We start from the raw sequence: 23,512 nt of genomic DNA on the forward strand, positions 1-23,512 counted from the left end.
GGATGGAAAAGACTGTCGGATCTTCAGTCCAATTGTTGGATTTCGACGGGATGAGCTTTGCTATTTTCCGTCTCCGTTTTCGGAAAATATAAACCCAGATGGGATTTCACCTCCTCAGTCCCGTCACCTCCGGGTAATGGGAATGAACCCAATCTATCGCTCGGTCGGAACATCCGTATTCTTATTGCTTAAGTATAAAATTACGGGGTTACAGCTATATTCAGGAGCATTTTAGAAATTAACACGTAACAGACTTATGCGAAAACTAGAAGCACGTGGAATTAAAGGACCTGTGGTAACGTGGGCACCTAATTGGCTCAGGAATGGGAGGCAGAGAGTCGTGGTGAACGGATACCCTTATACATTAGGGTCTCTATACTTGAATTATGTTTTCATTTATTGGAGCATAGGAACAGGAATCGGCCATTCAGCCCCTCGAGCCTCCAGGTTAACACATCCTTCCTGAGGTGGAGTGCCCAGAACTGAATGATGTCCTCCAGCTGATGTCTCACCAGAGCTCTGTGCAGCTGTAACATAGCTTCCACCCCTTTGTATTCCAGCCTTCTTGAAATAAACGGGGAGAGTAAGAGCTCAAGAATGAAAGCGAGAGAGAGCAAGACGAATACAGAGAGACAGACAGACAGACAGATCACGTGGCATTGGAGAAACCGTCGCTGTGTAGATTTCTCAGGAGCTGCTGTGAATCCCCACTGAGCTTTCGAACCACTTGCTCCACCGCAGCAAAAAGTCATAAGCAGCAAATGGGTAATGTGAAATCACATAATCGACAGCCGATTTGTGGCGCAATGGGTCGCACGTTGGACTTCAAATCACCAGCTCCAAAGTTGTGGATTCCAATTTGACTACCGTTGAAGTTGAGGGCTCAATTTTGCATGTGGGAATTAGAACTTTGCAGCAAAACCACAACAGGATCACGAATGTTCATCAAAGAAGGGAAACAACCTGAAAATCGCAAGAATTCAAGTATCGTGACTGAGCGGTCTAACACGCTGGTTTAAAGCTCCAGTTAAATCCCATAATTTGTAGATGGATCAAAATCATGGTTTGTGGCTCCAATTCCGCAGCCTCCTTCCTGTAAACTAATAAAACTAAACATCTCATCTGTTTTTACAACAGCGTAGGCCGGAGGAACCACATGGCTGAACAAATAACTAGATGCATTTTGTAACACACCAATTGCACATTCTACTCCGTTCGAAATGTTCACAAAGAAAAGGATTGGTTGATCTCGATGAGAGTCAACTAACAACCTCGCCATTTCCCGACCCTGGACTGTCATATAAGGACCGCCCACTGACTGATCGCGCTGCAAGAGCCCGGTCACTTTGATCACCCGTCCCACTCTGCTGGAAGGAATCTTAAGGTGAGCGGCCCTCACCTGTGGGAACGTGTCCTGTCCCCGTGATGAAAATAATATCTGCACTTTCACTTTCAGCTTCTTTCACATCCTCTGCTCCATCGCACTACATTCGGGTTTTCTGTGAACAGGTCAAAATAAACATTGACAGAAATTCTAAGAGCAGTGGGATTCAAACCCACGCCTCCATAGAAATTAAATGTAACATCTTAGACCGCGTGGCCGCGCTACCATAATGTCACAGTAATGTTTAACGAGCTGTTTAATGCACAAATATATGAATTGAAGCTAATTGACCGCATTTACCCCGTGCTGGGGCTGTTCTCCTTCGAGCAGAGAAGGTTAAGAGGAGATTTGATAGAAGTGTTCAAAATCATGAAGGGTTTAGATAAAGTAAATAAAGAGAAACTGTTCCCATTGACAGAAGGATCGAGAACCAGAGGACACAGATTTAAGGTGATTGGCAAAAGAACCAAAGGCGACATGAGGAAACACTTTTTTTACCCAGTGAGTATTTATAATCTGGAATGCGCTGCCTGAAAGGGTGGTGGAAGCAGATTCAATCGTGACTTTCAAAAAGGAATTGGATAAATACTTGAAGGGAAATAAATGCAGGGCTACCGGGAAGTGGCGGGGAAATGGGACTAACTGGATCGGTCTTACAATGAGCCAGCGCGGGCTCGATGGACCGAATAGCCTCCTATGCTGTAACCATTTTATGATTGTATGATTCTATTGATAATCCTTATTTTCTTTGCCTGTATTTCTCTATCTCTCCCTGTCTCTGTCTCTTGTGTTGTCCCCTGATGGACTTCTCAGGCTTCCTTGAACGGCGTTGGCTGATCGATCCTGCAACACCAGCAGAGAAGGTTAAAGAAAGATTGAGACAGGAGGAAAAGTAAAGGGGCAACCCAGCTGCTGCAGCCAATGTCTACACATTAATGTCTCTTCGCTCTCAATTAAGTCACTCTCTTTTCATTCCTCTTATTTCGTTCTTTTTCTTTCTGCCTCCAGCACCTTTATCTGTATACTGTTTTTAATCCCTCATGTGTCTCTGCTGGATGATCCAAAATTCAGACCCGCCGCTTCTTCCAGCTTTTTCTTCCTTCCACAATCATGACCCATTTCATTGAGACTTTACTGCGGCCTTGCTACTCTAACATTCACCTTCACATTCTTACGCCTTTATGTTTGCTCTATATCGACCGCTGTTCCTCGGGGGCACATGGCCCGTTCATTTGTGCCTTGAAACATTTCCACCTGCGTGACTGTTCCAGAGACAAGCACAAAGAAACAGGTCTGGCATTCCGAAGGACAGCGGCATAGTTTTCCGTGGAATTTCCATGGGGCATCTTGTGACACGGGGGATGTTAACTGAAGAACTGGGATTTGTTTTCATGGTCGTTGGAGCTTTTCCCCGAGCAGTTGATGTGCGGGAGAGACGGGCGGCACTGCATTGCGACGAATGACGGCTGAAAGGTGCACTTTTGGCAATCTGGGCGGTGCAGTAAAGTCGGAAATGTTCCGCTTGATCTTAATAGGTCTGTGGAAATATCTGATTCAAAAGGAATGAGGAGAAATGAAAAGAGCGGCAATGGTGAAAAGGTGTCGATTACAGGAGATTGGCCGTGAGCGAAAGGTCCTTTGAAAGCTCGGCGAAGAGGGGAATTTTGTTCGGAAACGGCAGACTTTAAGCGCGTGAGGAAAGTGAAGTGCGAGCTGCGTTCTTGGGTCAAATTGGGTGTTTTCAGGCAAACAGCCATTGTGAAAGCATAAAAATGAAAACAGAAAATGCTGAAAACGCTGAACAGGTCAGGCAGCACCTGTGGAGAAAGAACCAGAGGGAACGTTCCAGCTGCATGACCTTTGTAATCAGAACTAAAAGGTTTGTCATGTGTTTGAGCAACTTTGTTGTCGAAGATGCGAGCTTCCATCTCTGAATTATTTGGGTTCGAATCTTACTGCTGCCAGAATTTGTCGAGTTTTTCATTTTGGCCGCCACACCAAAAACCCTTCTTTAATAAGAAGTGTTTTTCCGCATTTCTGGTTTACACCTGTTTGTAAAATTCAGCAAAGTCTGGATTGCCACCCAACTGTTTCTTAGACGGAGGTGTTGGGACTGTAAGGTGTGATCTCGGTGAAGTATCAATCAATGTACACAATGGCGCCCTGGTGAACCGAGTACCTCTTATAGTCAGTATAATATCAAAGATATGTAACATAATTATGAATTTCTTCTTTACATCACACTAGGATTTATTATCAGGGAATGTACATGAGCAGGTCGATTTACGTCACGCTCCGGTCGCTTTGCATCGCCCCCGACACAAAGAATAGAATCATAGAAAGGTTACAGCACGAAAAGAGGCCATTCGGCACATCGAGTCCGTGCCGACAATCTGCCAGTGCAATCCAGACAGACCAACTCCCCCACCCTATCCGTGTAGCCCTGTATTTTCTTTCGTTTCAAATACTTATCCAGTTCCTTATTGAAGACCATGATTGAATCTGCCTCCACCACCCCCTCGGGCAGTGCATTCCAGATCCTAAACACTCGCTGTGCAGAAAAGTTTTTCCTCATGTCACCTTTGGTTCTTTTGCCAAACACCTTAAATCTATGTTCTTTGGTTTTTGATAGGAACAGTTTCTCTCTATCTACTCTGTCTCGATCCTTCATGATTTTGAATACCTCTATTAAATCTCCTCGTAACCGTCTCTGTTCCAAGCAGAACAACCCCAGCTTCTCCAATCTATCCATGAAACTTATGCCCCTCATCCCTGGAATCTTTACAGTAAATCTCTTCTGTGGGGATTCGGTATTAACATCGCCGAATCCCCCACCATCAACATTTGGTGGTCACCATTAACCAGAAACATAACTGGACCAGCCACAGAGGCTGGATATTCTGCGCCAAGTGACTCACCTTCGAATTCCCTAAAGCCGTTCAACCATCTACAAGGCGCAAGTTGAGTGAGTTCGAATACTCATGTGATGGTCATCGACCTAAAACGTTAATTCTGTTTCCATGTCTAAAGATTCTGCCTGACCTGCTGAGGATACGCACATTTACAGTTTCTGTTTCAGGTTGGCAACAGAGTCAGTATTTTCATTTTGAATAAAGGGGCTTTCACGCATTTCTCCATGCGACGAGGTGGTAGAGAGGTTAAGGCGATGACCTGTTAATCTGTTGTGCTCTGCAAGCGTGGCTTCAAGTCCCATCTTCGTTGTTATTGTGTTTAAGTTTTGTTCCTCTCATTCGTGAAAGAATGTCTGGTGAAAGTCCCATCCTTCTCAAAACGGCAGACGGAGGGTTGTGCATTGTTTGCTGAAATCAGCTGCAGTTCCTTCCAGGAAGGTGTTGAGATTGTATGGTCGCGAAGTATCAGATTGAAGATTGGTGTCATTGTAAAAAGAGTAAATCTTATGGTCATCGTAAGAGAAACGTATGTACCATAATTATGATTTATGTCCGGATCATTGCGTGTCTGTGTCTGTTAAAAAATGGATGTGCTGTAAGTCCCGGATCATTCTCTGTGCGTTTTACCCGATTTTCTTGATACCTTTTTCCTTCTGAACTGAAATGACGATCCTCTCTCGAGAAGAAGGTTCACCGCCTGCTTCGGGCAACTGGTCGGAAAAATAACAAAAAGTGATGAGACCAAGTTCATTCTGCTCGGATTAAATTCCAATCTCCGCACTCTATCCCCCATTCAGACCCACCCCCGCCTGGACATTATAATCTGCGATATTCATAAGGGAATGGAGAAGCAGAATATCACGGTTATAATTTTCTTCGTTGCTCAACACTGAATAGCTTCAATTGCAATGATTCAGAAGGTAATCATAGAATCAGAGAATCTTACAGCACAGAAGGAGGCCATTCGGCCGTCGTGCCAGTGCCGGCTTTTTCTAAGACCTGTCCAAATTAAACTCACACCCCACATTTTTCCCAATAATCCTGCAAATTCGTCCTCTTCAATTATGTCCAATTGCCTTTTGAATGATCCCATGGAATCTGCTTCCACCACCCTTTCAGGAAGTGCGTTCCTGATCTTAACAAACCCTCTGTGTGAAAATAATTCTCCTCAATTCCCCTCTAGTTCTTTTGCCAATTATTTTAAATCTGTGACCTTTGTTTACCGATCCACTTGCCAGAGGAAACAGTTTCTCCCAACTTGCTCTTTCAAAACCCCTCATTATTTTGAATATCTCTATTAGGTCTCCCGTTAAACATCTCTGCTGTAAGGAGAATAATCCCAGATTCTCCAATCTCTCCATGTAACTGAAGTCCCTCATTCCTGGTAACATCCAGGTCAACCTGCTCTGAATCCTCTTCAATGCCTTTTTATCCTAAAGTGTGGTGCCCAGATCTGTACAATATACTCCAGCTGAGGCCTAACCACTGATTGTAAGGATTAGTATAATTTCCTTTTTTTTTGTATTCAATGCCCCTGTTTACAAAGCCAAGTATGCCATACGCTTTCTGAACCACCTGATCAACTTGCCTTGTTTTATGAATATGAACCCCCAGGTCCCTCTGCTCTTGTAACCCCCCATAATTTGTTCCATTTAGATTATACTGCCTCTCCATGTTCTTCTTCCAAAAGTGCATCACTTCACACTGATCGGCGTTAAATCTGTCACGTGACCGCCAATTTCACCAGTCTCTCCATTTCATCCTGAAGTCTGCTATTATCTTGCTCACGATTTACTACGTTGCCAAGTTATGTATCATCCGCAAACTTCGAAATTGTACTCCCGATTCCCACATCCCAGTCATTTATATATAACAAGAAAAGCAATAGCCCGAATCCCGACCCCTGGGGGATTCCACTGCATATTTCTCCCCAGTCAGAAAAACATCCGTTCACCACTAATCTCTGCCTCCGATCCCTCAGCCAATTACTTGCCCACGTGACCACCGGCCCTTTAATCCCACGTGCTTCTAGTTTTCGAATAAGTCTGTTATGTGTTAATTTCTAAAATGTGTCCTGAAAATAACTGTAACCCCGTATTTTTATTGTTAAAGAATGAGAATACAGATATTAAGACCGAACGATAGATCGGGTTAATTCCCATTACTCGAAGGTGTCGGGACCCGAGGAGGTGAAAACCCATCTGGGTTTATATTTCCCGAAAACGGAGACTGAAAATAGCAAAACTCATCCCATCGAAATCCAACAATTGGACGAAGAACCGACAGCCTTTTCCCATCCCGGGTTTCCAGACCTGGCCGTTGAAGGAAGCCTGATAAGTCAATTAGGGAGCAACACCGAAAGTGAAGAAACGCAGACAGAGATAGAGAGATACATGCAAAGAAAAATAGTCTAAATTTCCAATTCTGTGATTGAGCAGAATTTAAGCTGCAGCTTAAAGGAAATTTGTCTCATGTCGTGAGATGCACATAGGGCTGGATTATAACTTTATTTCTGAGAGAAGTAAACATTGCTTGGAAACTACAGCTGTTATTTATTTAACCATTTTACAGTGGCGGTGTGAAGTGATTTCGAATCTCAGTCAATTTCAAGACCATGCTTGACCCACTCGTTTGGTCACCCACGGGTAGCACGCGGCTGTAGAGCAGACTGCGCAGGCTTATCACAGGAACTCTACCAGACTGCATGTTCCAGACTTTTATCCAACGCTACACGTGCAAACTGCAGCCATGCGTGCATTGGTGGTTCAGTGTAGAACCCTCGCCTGCCGGTGGGAAACCAGGGGTTTGGTTGCAGTCCAATGCAGCTTCCTTTACCTTTTGTATCTGTACCCATGAAATCGCCTGAATTGGGATAAATTCATGTGCCGGCTTCAATCTGTACAACTTCTTGAAAGATTATCTTCATTTCATCCACGTGTCTTTCGTGGACATACCCTCTGCATTCTCTCCTCTGGTGCTCAAACATGCTCGGCTGGAGATAAGTCAAATCTGCCTTCTGCACCGCTGAAAGGAAATGAGAAGCCAATTGGTGATCTTTGACTAAAAATGGGGACACAACTGGGCTCATCCGGGATTTGAACCAATGAAACTCCCTGAGAGAAAATCAGAACCAAAGATCAACTCGCAACAGAGCCGTGCAGTCACTGTAAAATTTCGCTGCGACGCAGCCGATCCGCCATCCTTTCAGAACACCATGTCCATACAATTCCGCTTTCTTGTACGATATACGATGTGGAACAATGGCAGGTTCTGCACTAATTATATCATTTCAACAATATCTAATTTGTTTTGAATGTATGACTTGTATTATCAAGTAACACTTTACAGAATGAATTACTCTGAAACTACATTGTCGTCTGTCTCGGCATCGTCATAGTTTACACTCCACCATAAGTACACTTTACTCAAATTGTTGCTTTCATTCACTATGTGGAGATGCCGGTGATGGACTGGGGTTGACAATTGTAAACAATTTTACAACACCAAGTTATAGTCCAGCAATTTTATTTTAAATTCACAAGCTTTCGGAGATTTTCTCCTTCCTCAGGCAAATGTTTCAAGATCTCCTTGAAGCCTACGCATTTATACATATTGAACAATAAAACATGGTGTTTACAGACTGCCCCTGCAACTGCCCGTTGCCAAGGCAATCACCGTGTTCAGACAGAGAGGTGTTACCTGCAGAACCTCCGAATACACATTCAACAAAAAAACAAACAGGGAAAAAAAAACAGAGAAAAAAAAACACAGAGAGAGGCAGAAACATCCGGAAGGCAGAGAGAGCCAGCAAATGACCCATTATATTAAAAACAGATAACATTTGTTCGCTGGTGGGGTAACGTGTAGCGTGACATGAACCCAAGATCCCGGTTGAGGCCGTCCTCATGGGTGCGGAACTTGGCTATCAATTTCTGCTCGACAATTTTGCGTTGTCGTGTGTCTCGAAGGCCGCCTTGGAGTACGCTTACCCGAAGGTCGGTGGATGAATGTCCATGACTGCTGAAGTGTTCCCCGACTGGGAGGGAACCCTCCTGTTTGGCGATTGTTGCGCGGTGTCCGTTCATCCGTTGTCGCAGCGTCTGCATGGTCTCGCCAATGTACCATGCTCTGGGGCATCCTTTCCTGCAACGTATGAGGTAGACAACGTTGGCTGAGTCACAGGAGTATGAACCATGCACCTGGTGGGTGGTGTCATCTCGTGTGATGGTGGTATCTGTGTCGATGATCTGGCATGTCTTGCAGAGGTTACCGTGGCAGGGTTGTGTGGCGTCGTGGACGCTGTTCTCTTGAAAGCTAGGTAGTTTGCTGCGAACGATGGTCTGTTTGAGGTTGGGTGGCTGTTTAAAGGCGAGTAGTGTAGGTGTGGGGATGGCCATAGCGAGGTGTTTGTCCTCATTGATGACATGTTGAAGGCTGCGGAGAACATGGCGTAGTTTCTCCGCTCCGGGGAAGTACTGGACGACAGTTCCGACGGGCCACAGCAAAAAATCGCATAGACCTCCTCAGGAGATTAACACGGGGCGCAACCAACAGAGTACCCTTTGTCGTCCAGTACTTCCCCGGAGCGGAGAAACTACGCCATGTTCTCCGCAGCCTTCAACATGTCATCAATGAGGACAAACACCTCGCTATGGCCATCCCCACACCTCCACTACTCGCCTTTAAACAGCCACCCAACCTCAAACAGACCATCGTTCGCAGCAAACTACCTAGCTTTCAAGAGAACAGCGTCCACGACGCCACACAACCCTGCCACGGTAACCTCTGCAAGACATGCCAGATCATCGACACAGATACCACCATCACACGAGATGACACCACCCACCAGGTGCATGGTTCATACTCCTGTGACTCAGCCAACGTTGTCTACCTCATACGTTGCAGGAAAGGATGCCCCAGAGCATGGTACATTGGCGAGACCATGCAGACGCTGCGACAACGGATGAACGGACACCGCGCAACAATCGCCAAACAGGAGGGTTCCCTCCCAGTCGGGGAACACTTCAGCAGTCATGGACATTCATCCACCGACCTTCGGGTAAGCGTACTCCAAGGCGGCCTTCGAGACACACGACAACGCAAAATTGTCGAGCAGAAATTGATAGCCAAGTTCCGCACCCATGAGGACGGCCTCAACCGGGATCTTGGGTTCATGTCACGCTACACGTTACCCCACCAGCGAACAAATGTTATCTGTTTTTAATATAATGGGTCATTTGCTGGCTCTCTCTGCCTTCCGGATGTTTCTGCCTCTCTCTGTGTTTTTTTTTCTCTGTTTTTTTTTCCCTGTTTGTTTTTTTGTTGAATGTGTATTCGGAGGTTCTGCAGGTAACACCTCTCTGTCTGAACACGGTGATTGCCTTGGCAACGGGCAGTTGCAGGGGCAGTCTGTAAACACCATGTTTTATTGTTCAATATGTATAAATGCGTAGGCTTCAAGGAGATCTTGAAACATTTGCCTGAGGAAGGAGAAAATCTCCGAAAGCTTGTGAATTTAAAATAAAATTGCTGGACTATAACTTGGTGTTGTAAAATTGTTTACAATTCATTCACTATGAGAGCGAAGATCCATGAATGTGGATACATTAGCTACGAATTTATCAGCTGGGTTGCACCTTTACTTTTCCTACTGTCTCCGTCTTTTTTTTCTTTCACATTCTCTGATATTATTGCCGGTTCGATCAGCTCTCGCCGTTCAACGAAGCCTGAGAAGTCCATCGGGGACAACACAGAGAGACAAAAGACAGAGACAGGGAGAGATAGAGAGATGCAGGCAAAGAAAATGAAGAGTGGAAATGTCAGGTTTTGCAAACGAGCAGAATTTAAGTTCCTGATTGGGAGAGATTCCTGGTCTGGTCTTGAAATCTTGCAAGAGAAGATCTGACACTAATTAAAAGCACCGGCCACGCTGTCGAATCTCTCATTCTGGGAGAGAGATAAATGCGATCAATTAACTCCAATTAATCTATTTCAGCACTGAAGTGATCTTTGAACAGTTGCTCTGCGAGCAGAATTCAAACCTGCGCAGGAAAACCTCAATTGAATTTTGAGTCCAACGCTTTAAACACTCGGCCACCGCAGCTGTTAACAGCATGTTGGTTCAGATCGGATTCTAAATGGACACTTGCCGCTATTAAGAACGCGCGCATTGGTTGTGCAGGGGTCGAATTCTCACCTCTTATGCGGGAGACTTTGGTTCGATTTCCGGCCAATGCAGAATCATTCTAACCAATGAGGAGCTGAGGAATATAAGTATGCCATTTCTCCCCTCGAGCCTGTTCCGCAATTCAAACAGATCATGGCTGATATGTGACCGAACTCCATATAATCGCTTTAGCCCCGGATCGCTTAATAACTTCAGTTAACAAAAATCGATCAATCTCAGGTTTAAAATTAACAATTGAGCTCGCATCAACTGCCGTTTGCGGAAGAGAGTTCCAAACTTCTACCTCCCTTTGCTTGCAGAGGTGTTTCCCAACTTCACTCCTGAAAGTCCTGACCCTAATATTTAGGCTATGTCCCTTAGTCCTAGATACCACAACCGGCGGAAATAGTTTTTCTCTATCTACTCCATCAGTTCCCCTTAATATTTTGAAAAGTTCGATCAAATCAGCCCTTAATCGACTAAATTCGAGGTAAACCCTAGTTTGTGTAATCTCTCCGCGTATTTTAACCCTTGGGGTCCAGGTAACATTCTAGTAAATCGACGCTGCACTCACTCCACAGCCAATATATCCTTTCAAAGGTGCGTTACCCAGAACTGAATACATTACTTCAGGTGTGGTCGAACCAGGGCTTTGTATAGCTGTCGCATAATGCCTATCCCCTTGTATTCTCGTCCTCTAGATATAAAGACCAACATTCCATTAACATTTTTGATTATTTTTTGTACCTGTCCATGACATTTTAATGATGTATGTAGATGGACACATCAGTCTTTTTGGACCTCCACTGTTTCGAGCTTTTCACCATTTACAAAGTATTCTGATCTATCCTTTTTGGTCCAAAGTGGATGACCTCACACTTGACTAAATTGATATCGATTTGCCACAATTTTACCCATTCATTTATTATATTAATGCCTCTCTGTAATTTTATGTTTCCATCTGCACTGCTTACAATGCTGCCCATCTTGGTGTCATCGGCAAACTTGGATATGTGACTTTCTATCCCGTCATCTAATATCCGCCTGAATTGGGAAAAATCCAAATTCAGCTTCAATCTCCTCATCATCTTGAGACATTTTATTTCCTTCACGTGTGTTGCGCCGACGAAACTTCGGCATTGAGTCCACTGGAGCTCAAACATGCTCTGGATTTCATTCAGTTCAACCAACAGCAACACTGAAAAGATGTCAGAAGCCAATTGGTGACTTTTCACTAAAAGGAGGGCTGGTCTGGGATTTGAACCCGGGACCTCTCGCATATCACTCAATGAAACGCCCTAAGCGAGAATCATACCCCTAGACCAACGAGCCGCTATTGTTTCAGTTATGCAGCCAGTGTAAAAGTTCGTTGCCTCCCACAGCCGATCGGCCATCCTTTCAGACCACGTCTGTGCATCCAATCTCGTTTTCTGCTCCGGTGTCCATCAATATCAAGTTGCACACTAAATACTTCCAATAACCAATATTAGTCTCCCTTTACCAAATTGGTTTCGAGTGTACGACTTGAGTTGTCAAGTGAGACGTTTCAGAATTATTTGCTCTTAAACTACATTGCTTGGGAGGATACTGAGAGGTGTGTCGATTTGCGGCACGCTCTGTTCCCTTTGCATCGCCTCATGCACATTGAGTTGAATCATGGAAAGGCTACAACACGGAAAGAGGCCATTTGGCCCATCGAGTCCGTGCTCGCTCTCTGCAACAGCAATCCAGCTAGAAACACTCCCCCGCCTTTCCCCGAAGCCCTGCATTTTTTTTCCTTTCAAGTACTTATCCAGTTCCCTTTTGAAGGCCATGATTGAATCTGCCTCCATCACACCCTCGGGCAGTGCATTCCAGATCCGAACCTCTTGCTGTGTGAAAAAGTTTTTCCTCATGTCACCTTTGGTTATTTTGCCAATCACCTTAAACCGATGTCCTCTGGTTCTTGACCCTTCCGCCAATGGGAACAGTTTCTCTCCATCTTCTATGTCGAGATCCTTCATGATTTTGAATACCTCTATCAAATCTCCACAGAACCGTCTCTTTTCCGAGGAGAACAACCTCAGATTCTCCAGTCTAACCACGTAACTAAAGTCCCTCATCCCTGCAATTATGCTGGTAATTTTTTTCTGCTCCCACTCCAAGGCCTTCACATCTTTCCTGAAGTGCGGTGTCCCGAACCGGACACAATACTTCAGTTGTGTTCGAACCAATGTGTTATAATGTTTCATCCTGACTTCGAAACTTTTGCACTCGAAACATCTATTTATAAAGCCCAGGACCCCGAATGCTTTTAACCGCTTTCTCAACCTGCCCTGCCACATTCAACTATTTGTACACATGAACCTCTCTTTGTTCCTGGATCGCTTTCACATTCGTGCCCTGGAGTTTATATTGCCTCTCCTCGTTCTTCCAACCGAAATGTATCACTTCGCATTTTTCAGCGTTAAATTTCATCTGCCACGTCTCCGCCCATGCCACCAGCCTGTCTATGTCATTTGAAGTCTATCACTGTCCTTAACACTGTTTACTACCCTTCCAAGGTTTGTTTCATCTGCAAATTTTGAAATTGTGCCCTGTGCACTAAAGTCCAAGTCATTGATATATATCAAGAAAAGCAGTGGTCCGAGCACTGATCCCTGGGGAACACCACTGTACAACTCTCTCCAGTTCGAAAAAGAACCGTTCCCCAGTAATCTCTGTTTCCTGTCCCTTTCTTGATGATAAGCCTACCATGCGCCACTTTATCAAAGACCTTTTGAAAGTCTATATACACCGCATCAACTGAATTGCCTTCATCTATCCTCTCTGTTACCTCATCAAAAACTCTTACAGGTTAGTTAAGCACGATTTGTATTTAACAAATCCGTGCTGGCTTTCCCTAATCAATTCACCCTCGACCACGTGACTGTTAATTCTGTCCCGGATTATCGTTTCTAAAAGTTTCCCCACCACTGAGGTTAAACTGACTGGCCTATATTTGCTGGGTTTATCCGTGCACCCATTTCTGAACAAGGGTGCAACCTTTGCAATTCTCCAGTCCTCTGGCACCACCCACATATCTAAGGATGTTGATAGATTATGGCCAGTACCTCTGCAATTTCCACCCTTACTTCCCTCAGCAACCTCGCATGTATCCCATCCGGAACAGGTGATTTACCTACTTTAAGTACAGCCAACCGTTCAAGTGCCTCTTCTTTATCAATTTTTAGACCATCCAGGATCTCAACTATAAGTTCCTTTGCTGAGACTCTGGCAGCATCTTCTTCCTTGGTAAAGGCAGAGGCAAAGTACTCATTTGGTACCTCTGCCTCCATGAGTATGGTAGGTCTGTGGAATATGCTGCCCCAGGAAGCTGTGGAAGCTACATCATTAGATAAATTTAAAACAGAAATAGACAGTTTCCTAGAAGTAAAGGGAATTAGGGGTTATGGGGAGCGGGCAGGAAATTGGACATGAAGCTGAGTTCGGATCGGTCAATGCCCTGTGGGTGGCGGAGAGGGCCCAGGGGCTATGTGGCCGGGTCCTGCTCCGACTTCTTGTGTTCTTTAGATTTGGGGTTGGGATCAGATCAGCCATGATCTTATTGAATGGCGGAGCAGGCTCGAGGGGCCGATTGGCCTACTCCTGCTCCAATTTCTTATGTTCTTATGTTCTTATGTTCTTAGTAGATCTCCTTGATCGGGCCGAATCCGCCTCTCGCCTACGCTTACTACCCGTTTACTGTTTACATGCCTGCAGAAGACTTTTGGATTCCCTTTTATGTTGGCCGTCAGTCCATAGTCATAATTCTCTTTGCCTCTCATTTCCTTTTTCTCTTCCCCTCTGAACTCCCTAATTTCGGCCTGGTGAATGAGAGCATAAAAAAGTTAGCATTTCATTCAGCCGGAAACAGAAAGTTACTGGTTGATTCATTGCGATTTGAACAAGCATTCGTCTTTTTTACAGAGTTTAATGAGTGTTGCGAAATTAATATAGTGAACTAGAATTCCTGATGGGGAACCGCTTCAGACATCACATTACTGCCCACACTGGGAAAAAGGATACTTCCGAAACTTTGACAACACAGAGCAGGTCCCGCTGCAAAGTGACAGCTTGCCAGCTCTTCCGAAATTTGGAGCCTGGACAGGGAGTTAAACGCTGGACCTTCAGCTCACTGCCCACTTTAAAAGTCTGATACTCTACCGACTGAGCTACCCAGGCTCGATACAACATAAGCTCCCATCGTGCATATTCATGGGAGGCCTCTGAATCATCCCTGCAGCCGGCGAGCAAGGGTGAGGTCCGTTTTATAAAATTCTCAGCAACGTGTTGAGGAGAATCCTTGTTCCTGTTGAACATGATGTAAGAAACATGGACAGTGAACTCGTGAGTTTACAATTCTTCTTGTTTGTGCCAAATGTCTTGTCATTCGTTAGCACCAATTAAAATAACACTTTACCCAGCGGCACAAAAGCTGAACTTGTCCCACACGGGAGCTGGAAAAGGCCTCTCGATCTTTCAGCGTATTAACATCTATAAGCTGAATAATTTCACCCGTTGCACAGTGACACCAGGCAGCATATTTCCCTTCAAAATTTTGCCAACACGAAACTTCCAACCGATGAATATCGGCTTAACGAAAAGAAGAATTGTTTGTTTGGTTCTTTAGATTTAAAGATCTCGTACCGGCCCCTTTGCCATATGAGCTGCCGCTAAAAGCCCCCTCTCCCGCTATGAACAAGTAAACTGGCAGCTGCTATTGCAAGACGGCAGGCCGGAGGAACCCAAGAGCTCCCATGGGAACACTAAGAAGTAGACGCGTTATAGAACATACCAGTTGTACCTTGAACTCCAGTCAAAATGTTCGGAGTAAAAGGTTTGATTGTTTTAGAAGACGCTCGAACTCGCAACCTGGTCATTTATGGAGCCCATACTGCTGTAAATAAGTAACGCACGCTTAATAATTGTGCAACACGAGAGCAGCGAACAACCGACAGCATCAGCGCTCCTGTGAAACAGCTTCATTTTCGGTCTCTCAATTATCACTTCGAGATCTTTCTCTAACAGAAGCCTCCAATCAAGATGCGCTTCATTAAATAACAATTCTTAAATCAAGAGAGTTTTGATCGATCATGACTAAAGCATGTACAATTTCCTCACTTGTTCCTTTCAATCCCCTGGGATGGTAAACATCAGGTCGTGGAGATTTGTCTATCTTTAGCCTAATTATTTTCTCCATTGCCATTATTTTACTAAAACGAAACCCCTTGATTTGTTAACAATTTTCCTAGTGTCTCTGCTATGTTAGCCTCATCCATTTCTGTGACGACCGATGCTAAGTAAAAATTTAGCAACTCTGCCATTTCCTGATTTTCAATTACAATATCACCTCCATCTGTCTTCAAGCGGCCCACATTACTCCAAGCCTCCCTTCGTTCTCTTAATATATTTGGAAAAACCTTGAGAGTTGTCCTCATTTTCCCTCACAAGTTTTTCTCCTTTTCCCTTTTTGCTCCTCTGACGCTTTTTTTTAGTTTCAGCACCACAATAAACAACACTTCGCTGTAAAGTTCGGCTCAATAGTTCTCCAATGTCAGAGCGAGAATTGTCTGATCCCCGAATTTATTTAATGTAACAAATACAATCACACATAATCATCCGTGTATCAACGCACTGATGGATACACAAAGATAAACACAGCGAGAAATCCAGTCAGTGTCGGAATGCACAGGTGAACGGACAAGCGAAACAGACAAAGAGAAAACGGCCTGAACCCTCAACAGTGAAGTGTCGCTGATAGATATTAATGAGAGGAGGTGGAGACAAAGTGTCATCAATTGGCGCTGTGGCTTAGTTGGTTAAAGCGTCTGTCTAGTAAACAGAAGATCCTGGGTTCAACTCCCAGCAGTGCCTTGTGCAGCTGGTTATTTTACCTAATTTGTGGAATTGAGCGACAAAATAACACTGTGGTGTTTGTTCAGGAGGAAACGGACAACCGAATGACTGTCCAAAAACGCCCTTTCATTGCACAGACAGACCTCTCATGGAATGTGTCTGTAACACGTTAATTTAAAGACACGTTCTTGTTTCTGGGCTCGTTGGGGTCGGGGTATATTTCGCGATTTGAGGTTCAAACACGGAAGTTGTCCTAATTTGGATCAAGACTTGTGATCTTGACCTGCGGTGCAAATGTTTGCAAAGAGGGAAAGGAAGTCCCCAAATCACTCCACCTGAATCGCCAGGCCCGGATGAAATACATCCCAGGCTGTTAACAGAAGCAAGGAAGGAAATATCGGAGGCTCTGACCTTCATTTTCCAATCCTCCCTGGCTGCAGGTGTGATGCCGGAGGATTGGAGGACTGCTGAAGTTGTACCGTTGTTTAAAAAGGGAGAAAGGAAGAGATCGAATTATTGCAGGCCAGTCAGCCTAACCTCGGTATTGAGCACAATTCTGGGGGAAAGTATTAATCTTCATTTAGAAAGGGACGGATTAATGAAGGACAGTCAGCATGGATTTGTTAAGGGAAGGTCGTTTGAATTGAATTTTTTTGGAGGTATCAAGGAAGGTGGATGAGGGTAGTGCGTTTTTTGTAGTCCACATCGATTTTCGCGAGGCTTTTGACAAAGTCCGACATGGCAGATTGGTCAAAAGTGTAAAAGTCCATTGGATCCAAGGGAAATTGGCAAGTTGATCCAAAATTGACTGAGTGGCAGGAAGCAATGGTCGACGGGTGTTTTTGTGACTGCAAGGCTGTCTCGAGTGGGGTTCCGCAGGGATCCGTACTCGGTCGCTGCTTTTCGTAGCACAGATCATTGATTTGGATTTAAATGTACGGGGTATTATTAACAATTTTGCAGAAGATGCAAAAATTGGTCGTGTGGTTGATGGTGAGGAGGAAAGCTGTGGACTGCAGGAAGATATCAGTGGACTGGACAGGTGGATAGAATAGTGGCAAATGCAATTCAATCTGGAGAATGAGGTAATGCATTTCGGGAGGGCAAACAAGGCAAGGGAATACACAATAAATATTGAAACTAATTTGCCATTTACACGCCCATTTTGCAACTTAACTGACGTCTTCCTGTATTTTTCGCATTTTTCCTTTGCATTAACTACAGCTCCCAATTATGTGCTGTCTGTCAATTTTGAAATTGTATTTCCGATTCCTATGACTAAATCATTAATGTAAATTGTGAACAACAGTGGTCCCATCACCGATAAATTGTGAACAACAGTGGTCACAGCACCGATCAACTGTGAACAACAGTGTTCCTAGCACCGATAAACTGTGAACAACATTGGCCCCAGCGCCGATAAACTGTGAACAACAGTGGACCCAGAACCGATAAATTGTGAACAACAGTGGACCCAGCACCGATAAACTGTGAACAACAGTGGACCCAGCACCGATAAATTGTGAACAACTGTGAACCCAGCACCGATAAATTGTGAACAACCGTGAACCCAGCACCGATAAATTGTGAACAACCGTGAACCCAGCAATGATAAATTGTGAACAACAGTAATCCCAGCACCGATAAATTGTGAACAACAGTGGTCCCAGCACTGGTAAATTGTGAACAACAGTGATCCCAGAACCGATAAATTGCGAACAACAATGTTCGCAGCACCGACAAATTGTAAACAACAGTGGTCCCAACACCGATAAATTGCGAACAACAGTGGTCCCAGCACCGGTAAATTGTGAACAACAGTGGTCCCAGGACTTTTGACCTTGAACTGCATTTGAAACTTCTGCATAAAATGAAATGAAGTCCCCAAATCGCCCCACGTGGCTCTCAAACGCAATGGGAAGAAGTTCAATGCGAACAATCAGGAATTTAAAGGCAACTCAACGACCTGCACTTTCTTTGAATAAGTTTTGTTAGCCATTATATTTGACCGTGAAATCGCTCTCGGCTTTCATCTTGCTGAAGCAGAGTGTGGCCGCTTTGCATCTGTGAGCATGTCGGTGACGTGGTTAGCTTTGACACTGATCGCTTCCAATTTGTAAAATTTCACCAAGCGTCAGCGAAATGAAACCGAGAATCGAATTGTAAGTGATGAATTGAAGGGATTGGTGCTCCAAGCAGATCTGGAAAATGCACAGTGCAATCGGTCAGGAGTTCGAAATCCACCCTCCAGTCACTCACCAATCATATTAACTGAGCTTTACTCTGTCCCAGTGTCACCGCACTGAAAGCGAGTATTTCTCCGGCATGTTTTTCTTCAGAGTTGCTGGTTTAAGATTGAAGACCGGCTGTTTGGATTTTCACTCCTACAAGCTTCAACCATTCATTTTGGACTGACTGTAGACAGTTGTTATATTGGTCGCTGCAAACTCAAAGTTTAGCCCAATTAATTATTGGTTTAGCAGGTGTCCTCTTCGCCTGTCTGGTTGGTGCTGTCGGTTTGCACGGAAGTTTGATGGTTCGAGCTCTTATTTGATTTGTCCTCAGGATTCTTCGCCTCAAATTTCCAGGGTTTCAATGTATTTTTTGGAAGCAAGAAAATTACAATTCTCCTTGGCAGACAAGCCCCCGAAAGGCCCGAAGGGAGGCCGCACGAGCTGCAGGAGAGCTGTTTCGCTGTGACATGGAGATTTCTGTAGTGAGCAAGACCAGACTGTTTCTATGTTCAGAGAATAAATGTCACACCCTTTATGTTGGAAAACCAAAACGGTGGGGATTTTTGTATCAGATGTTCCTCGTTGCGTTACTTTCATCTTGATCGTAGAACCGGTTCGGGCGTTCTTGTAATAAAAGGCGACAATTTCCTATTCATTTTAAATTTAACAACAGCTGCACTGAGCTTTTAATCATACCCTTAAGATACAGTCTATAAAATGATGAAATTTGATCACCTGCAAAGCATAAAAATCTGAATAAGTTTTGACTGTCTCTCGGTAACCACGTCAACATCTCCTTCAGTATGAAATAGAAAGTTATCGTTTGATTAATGGTGAATAAAACAGTCATTCATCTACCAACAGGGTTTAATTAGTTTCATGTAATTAATTTAATAACTTTTGCTAAAGTTAATTCGCTGACTTGGAATCGAAGTCATGCGTTGGTGGGAGCATTAAATTCTCACCATCAGTCCATCGGGGAGCGCCCAAGATTGCGCACGGAACACAGCAGAACTGGTAAGATTTACTTTTCTTTCACTCTTCCGTGATTCATTCAGCTCTGTGTTTATTTTCAGGCCTCTTATCTCTCCCTTCTTTTCAGCTTCTGACTGCGGATATTCTTGTGGTTAAATATGAATAATATAGAATATCTCACAGCCCCAGTATATGTGCCCCTTCTCTGTACAGTTCTGTACAAAATCAAACTGTACGTTTATAACGACGGTGTCTCTCCTTCACCCCCGACAGAAGCAGGAGGAGATGCCACTTTAAACTGCCAGTTGCTTCAAATGATTCATGATGGACCTGCGTGGCCTTGCAGTTTTCCCAGGAGCTGCATTCAGGTTCGTGAATTTTGGAAATGGAAACATGTCCATCAGCAGCTTGTGGTAGTATTTTACCTCACTTTCCATTTCATGTACATGCCTAGTTGCACTTGGTGCTGTCATTGCCTGAACATCACCTGCTGTCGCGATAGTAGTTTGAACAGAAAATGCCATTTTTTTGCGGGCAGCTTGTCTCGCACGATAATGACCTGAATTACAAAGAGGCAAGTAGGAAAGGCCGCGGTGGGCTGCTTGTTCGCACCAAAGAATTTTCAGAGTTTCTTTGTGGTCTGGTGTTTAGATTCGGTCATCACCATGGCAACGGTTCGATTGTTGTATGTCTCAACACTCGCATTTAAACACTCTACCATAAGTGCACTGTATTCAAATTGCTGATTTTTTTCACTGTGAGGTCGAAGAGACATAAATGTGTGGACAATAGCTCCGAATTCATCAACTGGGTTGCACCTTTGCTTCTCCCCCCGTCTCAGTCTTTCCATCTTTACCCTTCTCTGCTGGTGTTGCAGGTTCGATCATCCTTGGCCGTTCAAGAAAACCTGAGAAGTCTATCAGGGGAAAATTCAGAGAGTCAAGAGACAGGGACAGGGAGAGATTAAAGTATAGAAACAAATCGGATAAATATCAAGCTTTGCGAACGAGCAGAATTTAAGATGGAGCTTGGTAGAGATTCTTTCACGTGCCGTGCAACTTTGCAAGAGACCATTGGCTCCGAATTAAAAGCATTTGCCTCGCTGGATCATCTCTCTGAGGGAGGGAACACGGTCCGTCAACTCCAGTCCTTATTTGTTTGATCATTGAACAAATCTATAAGAAACAGCGCTACGAGCAGGATTCGAACCTGCGCAGGAAAACCCCATTGGATTTCGAGTCCAACGCCTTAACCACTCGGCCATCGCAGCTATGCAAAAACAGAACAGCTACTGCTACCAAAAGGGTGCAACCAGTGCAGAATTCGGTGCAACCCATCGCCGATCGGCCATCCTGCGATCCATCCAATCACTTTTTCTATTCCGATGTACAGCAATGTGAAGTTGTACACTAACTATTTCATATCAACAATATTAGCCTCTCTTTACCACATTCGTTTTGAATGTGCGACTTGTCATGCCAAGTGAGACTTTTCAGAATTAATTTCTCGAAAGTTACATTGTTGTCTGTCTCGGCATCCGCAGATTATCCACTCAACCACAAGTAGAACAGTGACTGCACTTCAAAAATACCTCATTGGCTGTACAGCGCTTTGGGAGGTCTTGAGGTCGTGAAAAGCGCTTTATAAATACAAGACTTTCTTTCTTTTTATACTGGAATAAAATTACTGATGTTTTCACTATGAGGACGAAGAGACATCAATGTGCAGATATTATCTGCGAGTTCATCATCTGGGTTGGATTTTTAGTTTTCCTCCCGTCTCACTCTTTCCATCTTTACCGTTCTCTGCTGGTGTCGCAGGTTCGATCAGCTTTGGCCGTTCAAGGCTGCCTGAGAAGTCCATCAGGGGGAAACACAGAGAGACAGAGACAGAGAGAGATAGAGAGATAAAAGTATCGAAAAAACCTAACGTCAAGTTAGCAGCATTTACGATGGAGATTGGGAGATATAGAATCATAGAATCGTCACTGCACAGAAGGAGGCCATTCGGCCCATCGAGCCTGTGCCAGCTCTCTTTCAGTGCAATCCAGATCGTCCCATTCCCCCGTTCTTTCCCCGTATACCTGCAAATATTTTCCCTTCAAATACTTATCCAATTCCATTTAGAAACAAGGATTAAATCTGCTTCCACCACCCTTTCAGGCGATGCATTCCAGATTATATCCACTCGCTAGTTTAAGAAGTTTTTCCTTTTATCGCCTTTGGTTCTTTTGTCAACCACCGTAAATCTGCGTCCTCTGGTTCTCGACCCTTCCGACAACGGGAGCAGTTTTTTTATATTTACTTTATCTAAACCCGTCATGATTTTGAACACTTCTATCAAATCTCCACTCAACTTTCTCTGCTCGAAGGGAACAACTCCAGCTTCTCCAGTCTACCCACGTAACTGATGACCTCATCCCTGGAACCATTCCAGTAAATGTTTCTGCACCCTCTCTGACGCCTTCACATCCTTTATAAAGTGCGGTGCCCAGTTTTGGACAGTTGTGGAACATTGTGAAGTTCCCTTCACGTATCTTGATATTTTGCAAGTGACCACTGGGCTCCCAGTTAAAATGATCTGCCGCGGTGGAGTATCTCTCTGAGGGAAGGAATTGCAGCCCGTTATCTCCAGTTCATATTTATTTGAGCATTGAACAAAACTTTACACAATAGCGCCGATAGCACGATTCCAACTTCTGCCGGAATACCCCATTGGGTTTCAGATCTAACGTCTGAACCACGCGACTACCGCAGCTGCGAGCGCCTTTGATGCACGGCTGTAAATCAGAATGAACAGGGTACTCACAGGAGATTTGTGAGACTATATGTTCTTTCAGACAGGTTTCCAACTGGACACATGCAGCCGCGACCGTCTGGACGTTGCTGTTTCACTGGTAGAATTCTCACCTGCCACCCGAGGAGACGGGGATTGGTTCCCGGCCGATGAAGGAGCATTTTCTTTCTGCACCCCTGAAAAGAGATAGATTCACATTCAGCTTCAATCTGCACACCACGTTGAGACATTTTCCTTTCCCTATGTGGTGTTGCGTCGACAAACCCTCTGCATTCCAGCCACGAAACGTCAAACATGCTCTAGAATTAAGTCAATCCTGTATTCTGCAAGGCTGAAAAGATGTGAAAAATAAATGAATGAATTTCCACTGAAAATAGTGACACAGGAGGGCTCGTCCAGGAATTTGAACCCCGGACCTCTCACATATCAATTAGTGAAACGCCCAAAGTGAAAACCATAATCCGAGACCAACGGGCTGTCAGTAACACAGCCGTGCAACCAGTCGAAAGTTTCCCTGCTCCCCACAACCGATCGCCTATCCTTTTAGACCGCTCTGTCCATCCAATCATCGAATCATAGAATGATTACAGCACAGAAGGAAGTCAATTCGGCCCATCCAGACCGTGCTATCTCTTTGTCAGAGCAATCCAGTTCGTCTCATTCCCCCGCTCTTTTCACGTGGCCCTGCAATTTTTTCCCTTCAAGTATTTATCCCATTCCTTTTTGATAGCCACGATTGATTCTGCTTCCACCGTTTCAGGCAGCACGTTCCAGATCATAACAAGTCTCTGCGTAAAAAAGTTTTACTCATTTCGCCTTTGGTTTCTTTTGCCAATCACCTTAAATCTGTGTCGTCTGGTTCTCGACCTTTCTGCCAATGGGAACAGCTTCTCTTTATTTACTTTTTCAAAACCCTTCATGATTTTGATCACTTCTATCAAATCTCCTCTCAACCGACTCTGCTCTCAGAACAATCCTAACTTCTCCAGTCTGTCCACCTAACTGAAGTCCCTCATCCCTTGAACCATTCCAGTAAATCTTTTCTGCATGCTCCCTGAGGCCTTCACATCCTTCCTAAAATGCGGGGCCCAGAATTGGAAACAATACTCTGGTTGAAGCCGAACCAGTGTTTTATAAAGGTTCAACATAACTTTCTTGATTTTGTACT

The 23,512-nt window shown here is 44.4% G+C and overlaps 2 non-coding genes across 2 annotated transcripts; one reads left to right on the forward strand and one right to left on the reverse strand.

Annotated features, from left to right (window-relative positions):
* Nucleotides 1-16,283: 16,283 nt before the first annotated feature.
* Nucleotides 16,284-16,357, forward strand: trnat-agu (transfer RNA threonine (anticodon AGU)). Its single transcript has one exon. It is a non-coding gene; the product is annotated as a tRNA-Thr (tRNA).
* Nucleotides 16,358-20,736: 4,379 nt separating this feature from the next.
* On the reverse strand, nucleotides 20,737-20,818 carry trnas-cga (transfer RNA serine (anticodon CGA)). The gene has a single exon. It is a non-coding gene; the product is annotated as a tRNA-Ser (tRNA).
* Between the last annotated feature and the right edge of the window lie 2,694 nt (nucleotides 20,819-23,512).

The sequence above is a fragment of the Heptranchias perlo genome, chromosome 20 (genome assembly GCF_035084215.1).
Source record: "Heptranchias perlo isolate sHepPer1 chromosome 20, sHepPer1.hap1, whole genome shotgun sequence".
Lineage (NCBI taxonomy): Eukaryota > Metazoa > Chordata > Chondrichthyes > Hexanchiformes > Hexanchidae > Heptranchias > Heptranchias perlo.